This window comes from Ornithodoros turicata, chromosome 3 (genome assembly GCF_037126465.1).
Source record: "Ornithodoros turicata isolate Travis chromosome 3, ASM3712646v1, whole genome shotgun sequence".
In the NCBI taxonomy this organism is placed as follows: domain Eukaryota; kingdom Metazoa; phylum Arthropoda; class Arachnida; order Ixodida; family Argasidae; genus Ornithodoros; species Ornithodoros turicata.
Window position 1 is genome coordinate 92,125,800 of NC_088203.1, and position 18,427 is coordinate 92,144,226.

The 18,427-nt window shown below is 44.6% G+C and overlaps 1 protein-coding gene and 1 long non-coding RNA gene across 15 annotated transcripts in view; both read left to right on the forward strand.

Annotated features, from left to right (window-relative positions):
- The window catches only part of LOC135388830 (gonadotropin-releasing hormone II receptor-like), a 774,956-nt gene that overhangs the window by 664,158 nt on the left and 92,371 nt on the right, over nucleotides 1-18,427 (forward strand). The window contains exon 7 of one of the 14 annotated variants that reach the window (XM_064618663.1): nucleotides 4,509-4,816. The exons of the other annotated variants lie outside the window; for them this stretch is intronic. The gene's annotated coding sequence lies outside the window, so the exon portion shown is untranslated. The remainder of the gene's footprint in view (nucleotides 1-4,508; nucleotides 4,817-18,427) is intronic. 14 annotated transcript variants of the gene reach the window in all.
- Nucleotides 9,870-10,902, forward strand: LOC135387465 (uncharacterized). The gene is made up of 3 exons (XR_010421132.1): nucleotides 9,870-9,890; nucleotides 10,109-10,173; nucleotides 10,889-10,902. It is a non-coding gene; the product is annotated as an uncharacterized LOC135387465 (long non-coding RNA).

Sequence of the window (18,427 nt, forward strand, 5' to 3'; positions counted from 1 at the left end):
CCTGGCTTGACTTTGGTGTACACTGCCTGATTCTGACGTTCAGACACGGGCTCCTTTTGACGTATAGTGTACACCTTCCCCCTAGAAAGTGGTAACGATACACACTACGCCTGTTCCAAACGGCCCACACCTAAATCTACGTTTAACCACACTGCAGGGTAACCTTTCCCTGTTTTTTTTTGTTTTTTTTTTCATAATAGGCACATATCCCCACCTGTTTTCTTGTTTTCTGTTTTTTTTTTCTTTTTTACCGTGGAGGCCTTATTCACTTTTTCAACGATATCCCACAGCTTGTTCTGTATAAGTCATGTCACCTTGATGCCAAACCTCTCTGCTATACTTTTTTGTCATCTCATGTGAGATATTGTGGGAATAGGAGACTGCAACCATAGGTCTCCACCTACTACTTTCTTCTATTACCCGAACACCTTGCCTACCTTTGAGGGGGGAATATGTTTACTAAGAAAAAAAAGAAAGGAAAGCCTACCCATGCTTATGCCTACCCATGAATTCACCTAACAGCTTCCTGCTAACTGCGATGAGAAAACTTGGTGAGTTGCCCGCATAGCGCAACCGTTATCTGTGTGCTTGAAAACTGCTCCCCACATAATGGGTACACGACCATTCTAAAGCAGCCTTACGGTAGCTAACGGCCGTTGCATTCTTTACGAGTTTCAAATGGTTCGACTCGAACATTAGGACTGGGAAACACCGCAAGTAGACCGAGGGGGCAGCTCTCATTAGTGGTCAAGGCTCACATGCAGTGCCGTGCACGTCAAGCCAACGTTGAAGAGGTTTAGGTCCACCCCCGGTCAACGGACAAGCGGTAGAGAGAACTGTTGGTGGTAACGCGTGTAAGCGTGAACCGAGAAACACGTACCACTTGTGGGTCGTTTACACTGACTCGAAAAGTATACAACAGCAGCAACAACAACTACATGAATGGCGATAGGGTGAAGTCGTAAGGTATGCTGTCTTAAAAATGAACTTCAACGCATAGCACGCTCCTATACTCTTAAAAATGAACTTCACCACATAGCACGCTCCTAGCCAACCATCACCCCGAATGACAACGTTCTTGCCGTAGATTTGCTGAAAACGGGAGAAGGAGCCTATAGCACAAAATAGGCTCCTTCTCCCGTTTTCAGCAAATCTACGGCAAGAACGTTGTCATTCGGGGTGATGGTTGGCTAGGAGCGTGCTATGTGGTGAAGTTCATTTTTAAGAGTGTAGGCAACCGGCATCTCGAATGATATCGTTATCTGCCCTGATTTGTTGAAATGGGAGGCGTACGCCTTTTTGTGACACTCATGATTTTCATAATTGTCACAAAAAAGGCGTACGCCTCCAGTTTTCAACAAATCGGGGCCGATAACGATATCATTCGAGATTATGGTTGGCTAGGAGCGTCCTATGCGGTGAAGTTCATTTGTAAGGGTGTGCGTTACAAACGTTATCAGGGCTATAGTTCGAAATTTGCATTGGTTCTGCCCCGAGATAAAATTTAGCGCGAGAGGTGCGGAGTGTGTGGGTTGTCATCACATAGCGTGTTCAATAGACGATTTCAAGAGATCCCAGTTGTCCTTGCGCGCGCGTTGCATCCTGGGAGATTACTGTCATAAGGAGAGGAGAACAGTCCTTCACGCGTCGTTTTCGATGACCTTGGCACCTCGTGGACAATTGGCCCCCAGAGAGGGGAAACCGAAACAGTTTGAAGAACTTCTCCCATCTGATAGGTGAGTTCCCATAGTTGAAAGCGGCGCTAAGCTCTCTGGGATTTTCTGAAATAACAACAACAACTTTATGTTGAGATGATGAATAGGACTTTCATCTCCAGGGGCGATACTCTACCCCGTTGCTGGGTGTGAAGTGGGGAATGAAATAAGCTTCACAATAAGGATCGAAATCCTATTGTGTCCAAAAAGGTCAAAAGAGATGGTCAAATGGTCAAAAGGCCAAGGGAAAGGCCAGGCCAGAAACGTGTGTGTGTGTGTGGGGGGGGGGGTGAAAGTCTATCTGATTAAGAGAACCAGAGAGTGCGGTTCGGGAAGGTTGGCAGTGTGGGCAATGAAGAAGGATGTGTTCTAGATCTTATACAGCACCGCTGTGACAGTGGAATTTCCTGAGGTCGTCTATTATGTCGGGAGGCGTACGCCATTTTTGTGACAATTATGAACAACATAAGTGTCACAAAAAAGGCGTACGCCTCCCGTTTTCAACAAATCAGGGCAGATAACGATATCATTCGAGATGATGGTTGGCTAGGAGCGTACTATGCAGCGAAGTTCATTTTTAAGAGTGTAGGCCATGTAGCATTTTCTGCATTTTGAAAGTAAGATCAAGTTGGTAGACGGCGCATGGTGTTGCTCGGCTGTGTGTGACGTGATGTGATAGCGGAAGAAGAAGAAGAAGAAAAGGGGGGGGGACGTAAGTCAGTCTGGCTACCCCAGACCACTTAGGGACAGTGTCTTCGTTTATAAATGTGTATTTGCGCTCAACGGCTATTACTGAGATATATCGGAGCTTAGATACCATCCGACGAGAAGTTCTTACGTTGTGCGCACGGAAGAGCGCGTTGTGTCACACTTCAGAGAACACTTCGGAACATTTTGCGTAGCGATCGTCTTTGTTCTGGTTGAAGATTTACTGGCACTGCATGTCAACCGAAGAAGAGAAACTAAGTCATCTAGGCACGTAACCCACATAATCTCTCTTCATATATTTTTTGCTACGTCCAATTCAATCCCAATGTCTCACATAATCTCTCTCACCCTGTTTTATCGTCTGACGATCATCACTGGCCTGACAGGTCTGAGAACCGGCTGTTTTCAATTAGTTGTGGCAACAGACACGGAACGGGGGGGAGGAGGAGTTTAACAGCACGTCGATACCGCTGAGTTCGACTGGATTTATTACACTGATGTGACCTAACACTTCTTGTGTGGAAACGCAAGATTTAATATCGTCTACGAAAAATAGTCCGGTTTAGATACGTATGCATGTTCCAAACAAAAGCGAGTTACGAATATGGTGTGCTGCGCACCACCACTTCTCCTTCATTTATTGTTGTTGTTGTGTTGCGCTGATTTATCCATTTGACTATTGAAGACTATTTGTGGTCGACTATTTCAGTGGAACTGAATGTCAGCCCTCTTTCTGTCTTCAAGTCTGCCATCCCTGTAATTATATAGCTCATTAATATTTTTTTTATCATTGGGTACCCATTTTTTTCGTATCCATAATTCATCATCATCGAGGCTCACTGCACCGGCCTGCCGTTCACATTACCGGGATCCAATTGCCTCTTAATGCCCCGTTAAGAGGGTAGCGACGTAGCTACTCAGATATAATATAGCGACTAATGGCAAGTAGAGTATACCTCTGAGGACGATCCTACGTACAAGTAAAGTAAAATAGCATTCTGCTGCCTTTTCTTTTCGTACTAATGATCGGCAGTACTGCTTTTATTTCGTCAGACATTTAGCTGCGGAATGATGTTGTATAAGATTTATACCCTATCAGACGGCAAACATTAGGCCCGTAAACGGAATAGCCGTAACTTCACCGATATATCCCGCTTTTAACCAACCATCATCTCGTATGACATCGTTCTCTCGTCTGATTTGTTGAAAACAGAAGATGTATGCCTTTTTATGACAATTATGTACTGCCTAATTGTCACGAAAAAGGCGTGATGTGATAGAGGAAGAAAAAAAACATAAATTGTGTACTGCATAATTGTCACAAAAAGGCGTACGCCACCCAGTTTTATACAAATCAGGGGAGACAACCATGTCATTCGGGATGACGGTTGCTTAAGAGCGTGCTACTGGTGAAGTTACCGCCATTCCGTTTACGGCCGTAAGTTTGCCGGCTGACTAGGGATTAAATACAGGTGACGGAACTCAGTTCTCCCTTCTCTTCTTCTCTCTTTTTTTTTAAATAAAATGTCCTTACCTCCAAACCATAGCCAAGAATCTGCGCAAATTGTCTACTCGATCCGCCATAAGATGAAAAAGAAACACCGCAACGGGGACTTTTTTACGGCCCGAACAACGAGATAATAATAAAAAATAAAGAGAGCATCGTACATTATTAAGTTAACAGCCTCCAATTTCAAGAGACCGCAATGAAAGTGGACCACTCCCCGTTTTACAGCACCTCATTGTAGCAGCGGGGAGGACGAAAAACACACGTAAAAAAATAAGCTGTTCCAACAACAGTGCCACTAACGAGGAACAAACAGACACGACAGTTTGACGACCGTGTAACAAGGCAACTCGTCCATCGTTCATCGAAGGGGGGGAGGGGGGGCACGCTGCAACAGTAATCTCTGCCGTCCTCCTTAAACATTAACTTAGTTTTTCCAACTTTTCTCGCTATGACCTTGAGCGTCGTCAGTTTTGTTCCGCGCCGCGCGGTGCTTATCCTCGACGCGTGTTTAAACTTTTTCAGTTTTATTTGTGATCCCTAACTTTCTTCCTTTTTTCTTTTTTTTTCGCGAGCAGCAACAGTGACCGTTCTCTCTCGATAGCCTCCTCACTGATTCCTCCACGCCTCCAGCCAATTACAACGTTGCGAGAGAGTCACGTGGGGACGGGGAGTCTGGGGAGAGGAGCGGGCGAACAGGAAGGGACCGAGAGGAGAGAAATGTTCTTTGTCGGCGATGAGAGTTAGGATCATGCCTGCGCAAGATGCGTGATCCACAGGATGCTAAACCAAGGTTGCTCGGCTAATTTATAGTGGTTCTTGTCAACTAGCCCTTGACATTTAAAGTGCGACGATAGTGTCCTAAGGTGTTTTCTCTGGTAAACTGGTGAGTAGTTTGTTTTTATTACCCTCGTTGTTCTTTCGTTTTGTGCCGACCTAAAACTTTGCTTTCATTTTTCTCATACTGTGTCGTTGTATAGCACATGTATTCGAATGCCAATATTTGGCAATAAGGATCACTGTGGAGAGTTCCAGATATCTCGCCGTTCGTGTCTATCTGAGTATTTGATTATAGTATTTATCGCTTTTTCGCGGCGCGGCTAAATGCGCATGCGGCAGCAGCGACGTTGATGATACCGTGCTCCTGATATGATATTTGTATTAACTTTATGTTTATTTCGAAGATATGCGTTATCGTCGTGAGTGTTCCCGAAAGGAACTGAACTCAAATCACGAAAAGAGGAATTACTTCCTGTGGTTAAACACGTCCAGGGAATCGGATGCAAACTGGATTAAAGTAAATCATAAACAGAATAACACTTGCTGCGTGTTTGCGTTCGGGCTTGATTAATTGGGCAAGTTGTTTTTCTTCTCTGTAAACGACGTCATCGCAAGTGCATATTTACACGAGCGAACCGCGAATAATCCAGAAAGTGAACTCGATAGTCCGGTGCCTCGGAATTCTGTGGAATATATAAACAACGCTTGTTGCTGCTTTTATCGAGGTCAAGTACGTCGTTAAACTGTATGCAAGGCTAGGTCGTACTGTAAAGGGTGCTTCTCCTGTGAAAGAGTAATATTGCAGTGAAGCCCACTGGCGGCGAAGGAGCTTATGGGCGATACGTAACACCGTTGTAAAAGTGGTACGAAGTGTTCGATGTTTATTGGGAAGATAATGAGCGGGGTGTTACTAAACGCCTCGATGCTTTCAGTTGTTGTTCAGTCATTTTATAGCCATATCCAAGTAAGTTTGAACAAACTGCGTGGCATAATTTTTTGTTGGGTTGCGAAATATGTAAGTGTTATACGAAAGGTCAGATAGAAGCGATATAAGTATAAAATATACGAATAGTAAATTGTATAATAGATGATAAATATTTTGGAATTTGTACGAAAATTTTTGGAATTATTCAGCAATTTACTTGTTTATTACATTATACGTTCTTGCTCTCCGAGGCTCACTTATTCTTGTTTTCTGTGTATATACATCAAAAAGATGAAAGTTCGAGCTACTACGAAGTGATACAAGTACAAAATACTATTTATGTAGGAATGACTATTTATTAAGAGTTAAACGATGTAAGCGAGTGTTCGGAAATGGTTAACAAGAATGTCTACATTTCGCAGGAGCTAGGAGGATCTTCAGGAGATTGAAGCGAAGGAGATTTAAAAGGGATTGAAGTCACTGTTGATAACTAAATGGAATTTATAGATTAAATAAGGTTCGTCCTGTGTGAAATACCAACCAAACTGTACTGAGGTCTGATTTTGCTCCTTAACATGTGTGTACGTTACGCGAAGGTATGAATCATTTGAATAATACATAATGCCGTACCCCTCAAGTAATTAAATCACGCGCGTGTAAATCACAACCCATGAATAGAGCATGGGCAAAACACGTTGTCAAGATCTCGGAGAGTGCTGAGAGCCCTGAAGGTTTCTTTTCCCAAATCTCCGTTTGTCAACAAGCGACCCTCTTCTACGCGCTATTACACAGAACTTGAAAGCTGTGCGATGTCCGAATGTCACAGAGCGCTCGGGTAGTGAAACATATATGCGCTCGTTGCTCGTCACACCAGTGTCGCCTTGACAACATTTTTCGTTTTTATCGATGCCCAGACGACGACGTATAGAGCGTGTGCACTAAGCAAGCATTCGCGTGCAGAGCTACCAGCTTATCTAGCAGTCGCAGTGGCCTTAAAGGCTTTCTTCCGCGAAATATACTCTGTCTTGGAAGCACAACACGGTGGCGTGATGTACAGTGTCTTGAAAAGAAGAACGAAAAGGAGGCTTAGACGCAACGTTAGAATGAATATCGTCGGCGCGAGAGAAAATAAATTTTAAATAAAATTGGCTTTGCTCAGGTAAGTGCCGCAGGTACATTATAGCTTATGCATGCCACTTGCGTTTTCCTGAGCCTGTAGTCGATTTAAAAATCTGTTTTTTTATCTTCTTTTTTTTTTCGTCTGCTGGAACAGAATAAATGTGTCTCCGACCGGAGCTGTGTTTTCAACACTGGTCAGCTTGCGAAACGAAGGGAGGTCTAGTATGGGAGGTGAACGATATCGCGTCCTAGTCACTATAAATAAAGTGGATCAACGATTTTCGTTTGATCGAGGAAGGAGAGAGAGAGAAATACATGATGACGATGATATGGGGATGACTTCCGCTCATTCAGCAGAATGCTACCCCATTGCTATTGGGGAAAAATGAGAGGATGGTGATGAGGATGATGCTGACGACGCTGACAGGGTTTTAGAGAGAGTCGATCAGGCCGGTAGTTTGCAGGAATTTGATGAAGGGTCGCAAGATGGACATCTGCTTTCGTGTGTCCCACGGTCGCAAAATGAGTCTGAGGTCAAGGGGTCGGCTGTCAATCCGCGCAATGTCGTTTGCCAACAAGTGACGCTCCCTTCTATAAGTGGGACATGCGATGATCACATGGTCCGCGGTCGCTGGCACACCACACTCCGGGCACAAGGGACTACTGGCACACCCTATCTGGTAACGGTAGTACGGCGAAAAGGCAACATCCAGCCGTAAGCGATGCAGGAGGGGCTTAATGACGCGCGGTAAAGATGTCGGTAAGCGAGGAAGGAAACGATGTGAATATGTTCAAAAATCCGGGCATCATGTAGTAACAAGAATGCGGAAACAACACCGCCAACTCCCAAGTCCCGTTGAGGGAAACATCATCATCGAAGTTTTCGAATACTGAAGCGAATGATTCTATATATGGAATTTATGTTCGAATTTCGAACCGAGTCGATATTTCTTTCAAACCGAATATATTCGAACGGTTCCGATGCTGCACACGTAAGGCGGAAAACGGTACAAGGGATGACATAAAACAAAGTTGGCGCTGCTTCATATTCTGCTCCGTACGAATACATCGTGTATATACATGACGTACAGATGTTTGTATCAGTAAATGTGGTGCATGTGTATCCAGTCGGCCTGTACAACAATTCGCTTCGTATTCGATTCGGTTTTATAACTATTCGCTTCGTATTTACTGTTGTTTTACAGCTATTCGCTTCCTATTTTATTTTATTTTATTTCATAGCTATTCGTTCGTATTTGATTAGCTGCGTACCTATTCGATTCAATTCAATATATTAGTTTACCACATTACATGGTGGGACAGCACAGCTAAAAATGACCGGATGTAACTTGACGATTCGTGTTCGCTTCCTATTCGATGTGGTTTTGAACTAATTATTTGCACATGCCTAACCATCAGAATTAAATCGCATCATGGCATGTGTACCTCACAAAGTGTATAGATTTGTATAGTCTTCCCTTTCTTCTTTTTCCCCACCCTCCTTCCCCTTAAATTGTTCTACATATAATCGGTCCTAAATAACGCGTCGTTGTGTAGGCAGTCCCGAGTAGTTTGGAACTAACATCTCCATTTTTTTCTTTTCGATTTCAGTTTGTTTAGTTTGTTTATTTATTGTTAAACAAAGTGGGATGGCGAAAAAGCGGCACAAAAGCCACTTGACAGGGGCACATCCCCCTAAAACACTCGCGTTCGTCATAACGCGTACACAAAAATGGTAGTCACAAACAGTAGTACACAATGGTAATATAGATTAATGGTAAACGAAAAATGCACACTGGCTCACAAAGGGAAGTGACGAACATTAACAGGACAAAGGTTATACACTCTAAGAAAACAAAGGTTGAAACGGGGTTGAAACGGCGCACTTCTTCCCAGCCAACTTTTTTTCAGCCTACTGGAGGCATGAACCCCTCTCCCCGGCTATCTCTTCTCAGCGGTAAAAAATATGTCGGTGCATTGCCATGTGTGGGGTAGAAATGAAAGGCCCAAGCATACTGCCCTACGTCACCGCGATAACCAAGTTAGCCTCAGTCTTCCTCAGCACACTGACAGAGCTACCAAGGACGCCGATAAGGACGTGTGTCGACAAGCCTGCGGGCCACGTTTCTTTTTCTTTCTCCTTTTCCAAACTATGATGTGTTTACTAAAAAAAGCTCTGTGCCTGGTGAAAATGCAGTAGGCGTAGGCTGTGATTCTTTGCGCGTGAACAGCTCACAACTCTCAAGGCATAGTGTCACCGTAACATCCTGCGCCTGCGTGGAAAAAGAGGCGGAAGAGAGTGGGAACAGACGTGATCTCGTGCTCAGACTCGACGGCGCGTTCCTGACCGACGGCGAACTCTGCCATGAAGGTGCTAGTTAGTTATGGTGGGCGAAAAGCGGTAGTGTCGGGGGGAGCTGACATCACCACAGTGGAAGACACAATTGGTGCCGCTGCCGCACTACTGAACATACCGGAGAAAGAACTGAAGGAGAAGAGACCAACGGTGAGTTACTTTGTATGTTCGAAAAACGTTCAGATGAGTATATCAATTCACTTATCGTTCAATCTGTGCATGACTGTGCAGACGAAGGGAAGAAACTGCGTCACTTTAGGCCGTTAGTTGGTTCCAGAAAGTCATGCATACCGCATGCGACGAATCTAGCAATGAAGATTACAACACGTTACGGCGAAAGAACGGCGGTGGTGTCCTGCGATGGCAACTCAACGGTACTCCGCCTGATGGAAGATGAACTAATGTGCTAGCACCTTACAGTGAGTACTGTCGCGTACTTTGTTTCGTGATAAGTGCTTGACGTCGCCATCACCTATATTATGGTCAGTTATTCACTGATGGCGCGCTATGTAGTGTCGCAGTGGGATAATTATGCTGTCTTTCGTTCCTTGCAGATCTACGATAACGACTTTGAAATCTGCGTGGAAACAGCGCAAGCAAGTACTTTTCGTAGTTGTATAGCTCCCACCTCGGTTCTCTTTACAACGAACTTACCATTTGTACGCCTTGATGACACTTTTTGTTCGTTCAGATTAGGGAAGAATGCAATGCGCTCACAGGGACTGTCATTGAAACTGCCTTGGACAGAGTTCTGCAGGACATTTCGGAAGCGGCTTTGAGGTACAGTCGAAAGAAGCTCCTGCTGGAAGCGTTCTTTGAAGCCTTTAGACTAAGTCTGAAGATGATTTGTCTTCGGAGATAGTCTACAGATAGTTCGGACGTTTCACGGCTTTATGGCTTCCATAGCGTATATGCATTGCGACACATGCAGGGTGTTTCTGTTTAATTCTTGCGTAATGTGGAGTGAATATTCATATTGTGATTATGTATATGTGCAGCAATGATAGTCACACTCCTTGTGGTCCTCAGTCTGGCACACGAAAGGTCCTTCATCACGCCCCAGGTGGGTACGTATGGCGTTCGTTCTTATTGTACATCGCAAAAGGTTTTGTTCTGTAGCTATGGAAACGAGCTTTGCATTTTTCGTACTTTATTACTGATGTCTCTAGAGCGACGATAACGTCCTGCTGAAAATACTTGGGAGATTTTGTCTGTGTATTCTGGTAACTTCCTAGGTAAAGAACGAACATGTCTGTCATGTGGTGTGCTTTTCCCGCACTCTAAGAAAAAAAGGAGTACTTTTACTCCTTTTGGGGACTAAATGCATTGCCACAAAAAATAGTCCCTTTCGGGAGTAAATGAATGTCACAGGGTGGAGACTGCATTTGACGCGCTGTTGTTAGAGTCCCAGGTACATAATTGGTGTGCATGCATGAAAATACTTTGAAGCAAACAGTCAACCGTAATATATCGAGTGATATAAAATCTTGCGCCATACTAGGGCACAATTTGAGAACAACGATGCGCTAACTGTTTCTTACTCTGTGTGGATGGAAAATTGCTACTTTGTCTGAGTTATACAGCCTTATCTCGTTCAAATTGACCAAGGGCACATATTTACCTAGACTGTTGCATTCAGGAGACCATTCGCGAGGTTTAGTGAAAATTTGCAGTCCTGGGGAGTAAATGTCGGGGTAGGGGACTAAAATGGGGAGTAATTGCAGACTAGGGGAGTAGACGCTGCAATTACTCCCCCGTTTTACTCTTTTTTTTCTTAGAGTGCGGGAAGTATTCCATCCAGAGCGAACGCTGTTATACCTGGAGAAAGAGACCCTTAGGGTGTCCAGATTGAAGGAGCCTGTAAGGATCCTGGTCGTGCTTTACTGGTTTATGGACATCGAATTCATGCCCAAGTCCCCTTCTACACTGCAAGTGTTCTACAAATTAATGAATGTACCCCTCGCATTGGTGAGCCCATGTGTGATAAAGCTGCTGTGTCCTGATAGGAATAGATTGTGCAAAATAAAGATTTGCAATTTGTAACAGCCTTTTCTGTGTGCTTCCATTCCTTCGGAACAGTGTTCGTTAACTGCATGTCGTTATTGTTAACTTCACGTGCACCCCAACAAGAGGGAACAGTTCTAATTACAAGAGCAGAAGAGTTCTATGCATACGGTGGCAAATGCTTCTCTCGAAATGTGTGAAATACCCCTCCCCACCGGCAAACGCATATCACTGCTAAGGTAGACAACATCCCTCCGTTACAGTGTTAAGCTTCGAACCACTTGGGTACAACTGCTTCATTCAGGAGTGGAAATTTATAGCCCTGTAGGGCAGATCACTTCTACACTGTTAAAACAGAACTTCACCACGTAGCACGCTCCTAGCCAACCATCATTCCCAATAATATCATTCTGTGTCATGATTTGTTCAAAACAGGGGGGAGGCGCCTATCTGGGACAAGATAATCTGTCCCAGATAGGCGCCTCCTCCCATTTTCAACAAATCAATACACAGAATGATATCATTCGGAATGATGGTTGGCTATGAGCGTGCTATGTGGTGAAGTTCTGTTTTAACAGGCAAATTTCGCCTCCTCGATGTAGACGTAGGTCTCCCATGAAGTATAACACACATGCCTAGGGGCATAATACTCAACCGTGGACGGGTAGAACTCTTCAACGAAGAGGGTAGAGCTGCAACCCCACTATGGGCGTAGGTCTGTTCTACCCCTGGGGTAGAAGTGGCAGGGTAGAACTGCTTCTACCCCTCATTTTCTACCTCAAAAGGGTTGAAAATTTGGGAGAACGCACTTCTACCCCAAAAGGTAAAAAAAAAAAAAATTTCTTTGAGTGTACAGGATTAAATAAATATTGCTCGGAACGCAGTTACTGGGATGTTATTAATATTTATCCCCTTCATGTTACAACAGTTCAAAAATCTGGGAAGAGAGAGCCAGAGAACTGATCGCCATACCCAGTTATAGAAATGGGAACTTTCCAATCCTCAGTATGTCGCCTCGTTGCTTTTCTTTCCACGGAAAATAGAGAAAATATGGTACTGTTGTTTTGTCGTGACGCAACTGAATAGGTTTATTAGTAAAAAATAGTCGCGAAAATTTGTGATTTTTAAAATACCAAGAACATTAGGCAATTATTCGGTACGACAGTCATACGGAACGTTTCCTCTAATTCCAACAGCCCGCTTTTGCGCGAGCAATAAACTATGCAGGTTATTTTGTTTCTTGTAGTTCCCCAAACCAAGAAACAGAAATGTATGACAGACAAAATCAGTGAATCAAATTTGCCAATCGATCAATCAAATTGGTAAACATGTCGCAGCTGATGGAGACTGCATCTTATGATGCAAAACGATGTCGACCGGTTTCCTTAGACTGCGTATTTTTGCTGTGGGTCTTTTTTATGCAGTTTTTTTTTACTCGTTGCGTTTTCGGACCCCCTGTATCCACTGGAGCGAGAGTCAATGAATTCTCGGCTGCTTCGCTATTGCGTCCAATAACACATACGCGCTACGACACATAGTGGGCGACGGATGGCCTTTCCTAGAAGGAGTGAGGGCGGTAAGTGGAAGAAAGAAAATGGAAGAGGGAAGCAGAGAAGGATCTGTCGGGCATGTGTCGATGCACACTGGGGAAGGAGGTTTAGTAGCAGAATTATTGATGGGCTTCCTTATATTGGTGCGGGGCAGTAAATCTCTCTTCGCTGGTGCGACCACGTCGGTTTTCTCGTCCGTGCTGGATCATTCATATCTGTGTCGCGCTCGCCCGCGTGTCCAGACCTGGTGGTTACGAAAATAATAGCAAAATTGAAATTGAAAGTAATGGGAAATTTTTGCCCGCACTCTTTCGTTCGAGGCTGTAAGAAAGTGCGTAACTCCTATCCGAACGTTCGCCGCCATCTGAGAGCAAGTGCGCTATAACTAGTGCGCGCAAGTGCGCGGTTTCGCGTTTTCGGCACTTCCTGAAAAATGCCGAAAAACACCCGTCGAATATTTTTTGAAAATTCGGCATGTTCCGAGAAACCCTGAATTATGCTCTTGCATTGGTACAGCATGCCGAAAACGCCGTTACTCGATTGCACTTTTCTTCCTTCGGGGTATCACATTTTTGTTTGGTGGTAATGCCCTGCGGAGCTGCTGACCTCTAGTTCAGGGGAAAACCTCCTTCTCTAACACTTTGATCAGTGGGTCAGGAGGATTCAAGTACACGTGGAACCCTCCAACAAAGGGAGGAAATTCTTTGCGTTCTCAATGTCCTCCTACCAAGCCGCAATCCCTTCATTGTCTTTCCCCGTAGTGATTCTAGCTGCCGATTTTTCGGTTGCAATTTTTGGTGCAAAAGTTTTAAAATGCCGAGAATATCCGAATTTGACAAAACATAAGAATACCGAAAAACACCTGCCGAATCTCCCCAGGAATAAATGCCGAAAAACGCGGAACCCTAGCTAGGGTTCAGGGCTTTCGGAGTTATCCGAAAAACACGGATAAAGGATCCCCACGATGAGGAAGGTTGGATCTCTCGACCAAATTCCGCTGTCCGGGTGATGTCCTTTCTTGCCTGGGGGCACCTCGACATCGGAGTCACCGATTAAGGTGTCCTATTTAGCGACCCTACTGGACATCAGGGTATCTTGAGATCATTTCGGCCATTTCCGAGGTGTATTTGGGAAAACATTCATATATACGATTTTTCTTTTTCTATGAATCATCTTTCTTCCTCCTAAATGTGAAGAAAGGAGCATAGCTGATAAACCAATTGTATTCTTGAAAAGGCAACTAGTCACGACGCAGATAGTAAGATGGGATGCAAGCGACAACTGCAACAATAAATGAAGGAGATTGGTTTTGGTTGTTTTTAAGGAAAAAATAAAATTGAGATTTTGGCTTCGCTAATGTCAGGCCCGCAACTCCACATCACTTGCACCAGTTACTTTGGTGGAAAACTTCTGGAATGATGACGCCAATGAAAGTGAGCAGGATGATGGCGATGAAGGAGAAGTGATGATGACATGGGATGTTTCCCGAGCGAATGTGTCAATGAATATCCGGATTTCGAGATGTTCATGTCGTCCGATGATCGTGATACCGATGTCGTTGTCTGCTAGTTCTGTGGCATAAGAGTAAGCCCTTTTGAAAGTCATGTTCTCGTTCTTCTTGGGGAGTTATCGTCACTTTTCCCTTCGTTCATTTCTTGTTCTTGTTTTTCTTGGGAGTATGTCGTTTCAGAATCGTTGCTTTCTCACCGAATACGGAATATTCACTCATATGTAGCAAATAAATAACGAAAAAGTCACCGAATTCCCTGGAAAACACTCTCCGCACATTCCGAGAAATGAACTCGGACGACCCTGAACCCGAACTGTAACTAATGAGCAATAGAACATAAACGCGACATACCTTTAAAAGTGAACTCAACGCACATTATTTTCATATAATAGAATAGAAATAAAAATAAAAAATGGAAACGTAGGTCCTGTAATTAGCTGTAATTAGTGCTCCCTTTCGTTAATGAATATAATTATCCCACTAAGAAACTCAGTGTTCGAAATACGCTCGAAATGTATAACAGATGCCATTTAATGGGGGTTTTTCCTGTGCATGTGGTATTCACTAAATGTATTATGTATGAAGATTTGCGTTTGATGGTGACGACATCAAGAAGCAACGTGTACTCAAATGCAGCACAAGCAACATAAACTCAAGAAACGACGGGACAACTGCTCACTAAAAATTCATCACATCACACTCATTGAATAGAAGGAATATGATCGCACCTTTAACGCTTCGCATTCATCTCAAGAAGCCAAGCTGATATTGAGTTGACTCATCCTCAATGACTGGCTCCTGTCACTATTACTATCTCACACAATAATGGTGCCGTAATGTTTCACGTATGGGTGGGGGGGATATGAAGATTTATTAAAGAAAAAAGGAAAGGTCTGCCAGACAGAGGTCGGCTTGCTATTCCAAAAAGGAAAAGAAGGAAGGCAAGAAAGAAGAAGAATGAAAACTGAAAATCGGGCACACAATCACAAGGCGTTGATAAGGTCCGAAGCTTGGAGACAGCGGAGGAGCTAAATGGTGACGGCCCACTGTGTCGGCGGAGGAACGGGGCCCAGTAAGGCAGCCAATGTTAGTGCTGTAGCCAGGTTGGGATGCACGACGACAGAGGACGTCACGGTGCAGAAGGTGTTGCCGGCAGTGTAGGATGCAGTGGGGAATATCACCCACCACGCCACACGTATGGCTTGTCCGCATATAATACGGCGACATGTTGTGCGCGCCGCAGGGAAGGACTGCTGATAACTTCGGCCACCTGGGGGTTCTTTTGACGTGCGCCGGCACACTGTGCTGGAAGCAATGTTTTCTTCCCCCAGGTTGTTGCGGTTCTCGGCCGGGTTTGAACCCGCGATCTTGAGCTGAGCATGCCAACACCTTACCGTCTGAGCTACCAGGGAGGGCTCATACATATATTTGGCTATAATTCTGCTGCTTACCTGTCGACATATGATCTCGACAAGACATGACCTCGCGTTGTTGTAACTGAGTTTGACAACACAATATAAAAATTCAGGTCATTAATTCTCTCCTTCCACGTTCAGATAGCTACTTTTGGATCTGCGCACACTTATTTTTTCATTTTATATTGGCCAGCGTGGCAGACTTCAATTCTCCGTTGTGTTTCCCTGACGTTCGGCTGCTTCACAACAAGCTGGATTACCATAACGTCAAATGCAAGAAATCAGTAAAAGAATGGACGCAGCACAAATAGAATATTTACGGATTATAGGAATATGTGGAATGCATGCGCTCCTTCTTCCTTTGTCTAGCAAGCAGAACATTCCACCGTAGAAAGGATGCGAATGCTGCAGAGCTCTTGCTTTGCGTGTAGTCGCTCGTAAGATATTTTTAAAGAATCCATTCTAGTACAGCGAAGCAGCCATGGGAATTACCGTTGTACAATCGTAAACAATTCGAAGGAGAACAGCGGAATGAAGAACGAGCAGGGAGATTAGGAAACATGTTGTCTCCAACGAAAGTTCCGACATGTGTGATGATGTGTCTGGAAAGTCTCCGGAGAAAGCACATGGAAAAGTTCAGACGGTAGGGCTGGTAGTGGGATTCGATCCCGTCGCCTTTCAGCTTGTCGTTGTTGTCACCTCCTAGCCTTTAGCATGCTCTTGAATCTACGTCCAGTGACTAGATGCCAGGGTTGCGGAATGGGATCACCCATTCCATTCCAGCTCCATTCCGAGTAATGAAGATTTGTGGTAATTCCGTTCCTTTCAATTCCTCGAAATGAAAAGGTATGGTCAATTCCCACTCCTGGAACGGCTTGGCAACCCCATTCCATTCCTTTAATTCCAGCAATAAAAGAATTAGGACCGGTAACCGTACTAGCTAGCCCAGCAGTGCTACAGAGGAGATTGACATTACCCAGCACGGAAAAAGCACAGAGGCAAGGCTATTTCGCCCTCCTCCTCGCATCCTCCTCCTCCTCGTCTTCGCTGGCATCATCATTGCAGGAGTTTTCCACTAAAGTAACTGGTGCAAATAATGTGGGGCGTCACACTAGTCAAGCCAAAATCTCCATTTTATTTTTTCTTAAAACCAAACCAAACCATCGCCCTTGACCGTGTGGCACCCAGACCATTACATTCCAACTCCATTCCGCCTGCGAACAAAATGAATAATTCCATTCTTATTCCATTCCGGGCTCTGATAAATCTGGAATCATTCCAACCTCGGAGTGGCAACTCCGCAACCCTGCTAGATGCTGGATACTCTCACTCTCGGACACGCCGCATCTTTTTTATACATTATGTGAAAACAACAATTGCCGCATTGCTCGCGTCTTTTGGAACCTTGTCCGACGAAGCACGAACATAGTATGCCCAGTGCGCTTTAACCAACGTCACCCACACCGCCTTAGTGTACTTCTCACAGCTTGCGGCGCGGTTGTGCTTTGGGAGGCTCGTTGTAAGGCAGTCGCGCAACGTCGTCGAGATGTGCCCATTTTTTGCTTGGTGCGGAGAGCGCGCATACTGCTCACTACTGGGTTGCAGCGGGAACTGTTCGCTATTGGAGATGACAGGTTTCTTCGTCGATGGCGCTTCCATCCGTCGCTTTCAGCCCGAGGTGACTGCGTTACGATCAAGGGCACGCCGCCGTGAACTATATCATATCATTTCATCGATCACCATGTTGTAAATAACCGTTGTACATAATCGTTGCGTCATCCTGCAGCCCCTGAACATGTGACCATACCTGTCTCATACCTGTCTCATTAAATTTTCCTAAAACAACAATTGCGAGAACATCTCATCCACACCGGTGGCCCTTACTCAGAAAAAAACAGAAAAGAAAGAGAAGAAAATTTGCAGGAGAATGTGACTAATGAAAGCGCAATGTGGAATCCTGCTCTATCGCAGTGATCGTGTTATCGGAGGAAGTACAGAACTGCCATTCAGGTTTGTCATACCTCTGCACGTCCTCACCCTCTTCTTCTTTGGAGGCAGGCCCACGTCGCGGTGAAGAACAACTTCCATTTCTCATCTCTTTTACTCTCGTGTTACTTTTTTAAAGGAGAGATCCATCATCATCTTCGGTTTTCTTTTTTTTTTTTTTTTTCTTCTCTCGTTCCCTATTACACTTGGCTGTGGTGACATGTAGCGACTCAGATAGACTGTAGCCGCGTTGCCCTTAATAATTCATCTCAGCTATCGACCGTCCTTCGTCGCAGGATGGACGATATATTTTTGTTGGTGTTGTTTTTGGCCACTGGTTTCCAGTTCAGCGCCAGTCATGACGTACGTGAGGTGGCGTGCCGTTGAAAAAACGAGCTTGAGATGCGATGCTACGGTAGTCGTGCCGGCGCTCCGAGAAACGCACGGATAAAGATGCTGATTACGGCTCATGGCGTGAACAGAACACCCTTACCTCGTGTAGCGTCTGCACCTGCCTTTCTCTAAGCGTCTCACTCTAAAAACAGAACTTCACGGCATAGCAAGCCGTGCGCAAGGTATTGCGAGGAATGACAGGGGGAGGGGGACGAATACATTTAATGGAATGAAAAGAACGAAAAATGGAAATGTCAGTCATGCTAATGCCAGCCTGCTATTCCTAAAAAGAAAGAACCTCAAAATAAACAACAACAACAAAAAGAAAGAAAGAGATATGAAAAACAAAGGAGAAACGAAAGAAAAACAGTTGTGCAGCACAGGCACGTCATGGCACAAGATAGCCCAGTCAGAGTGCAGACGCAAGTCTCGAGTCCTTCAGGAAGCGAAACAGGGCTG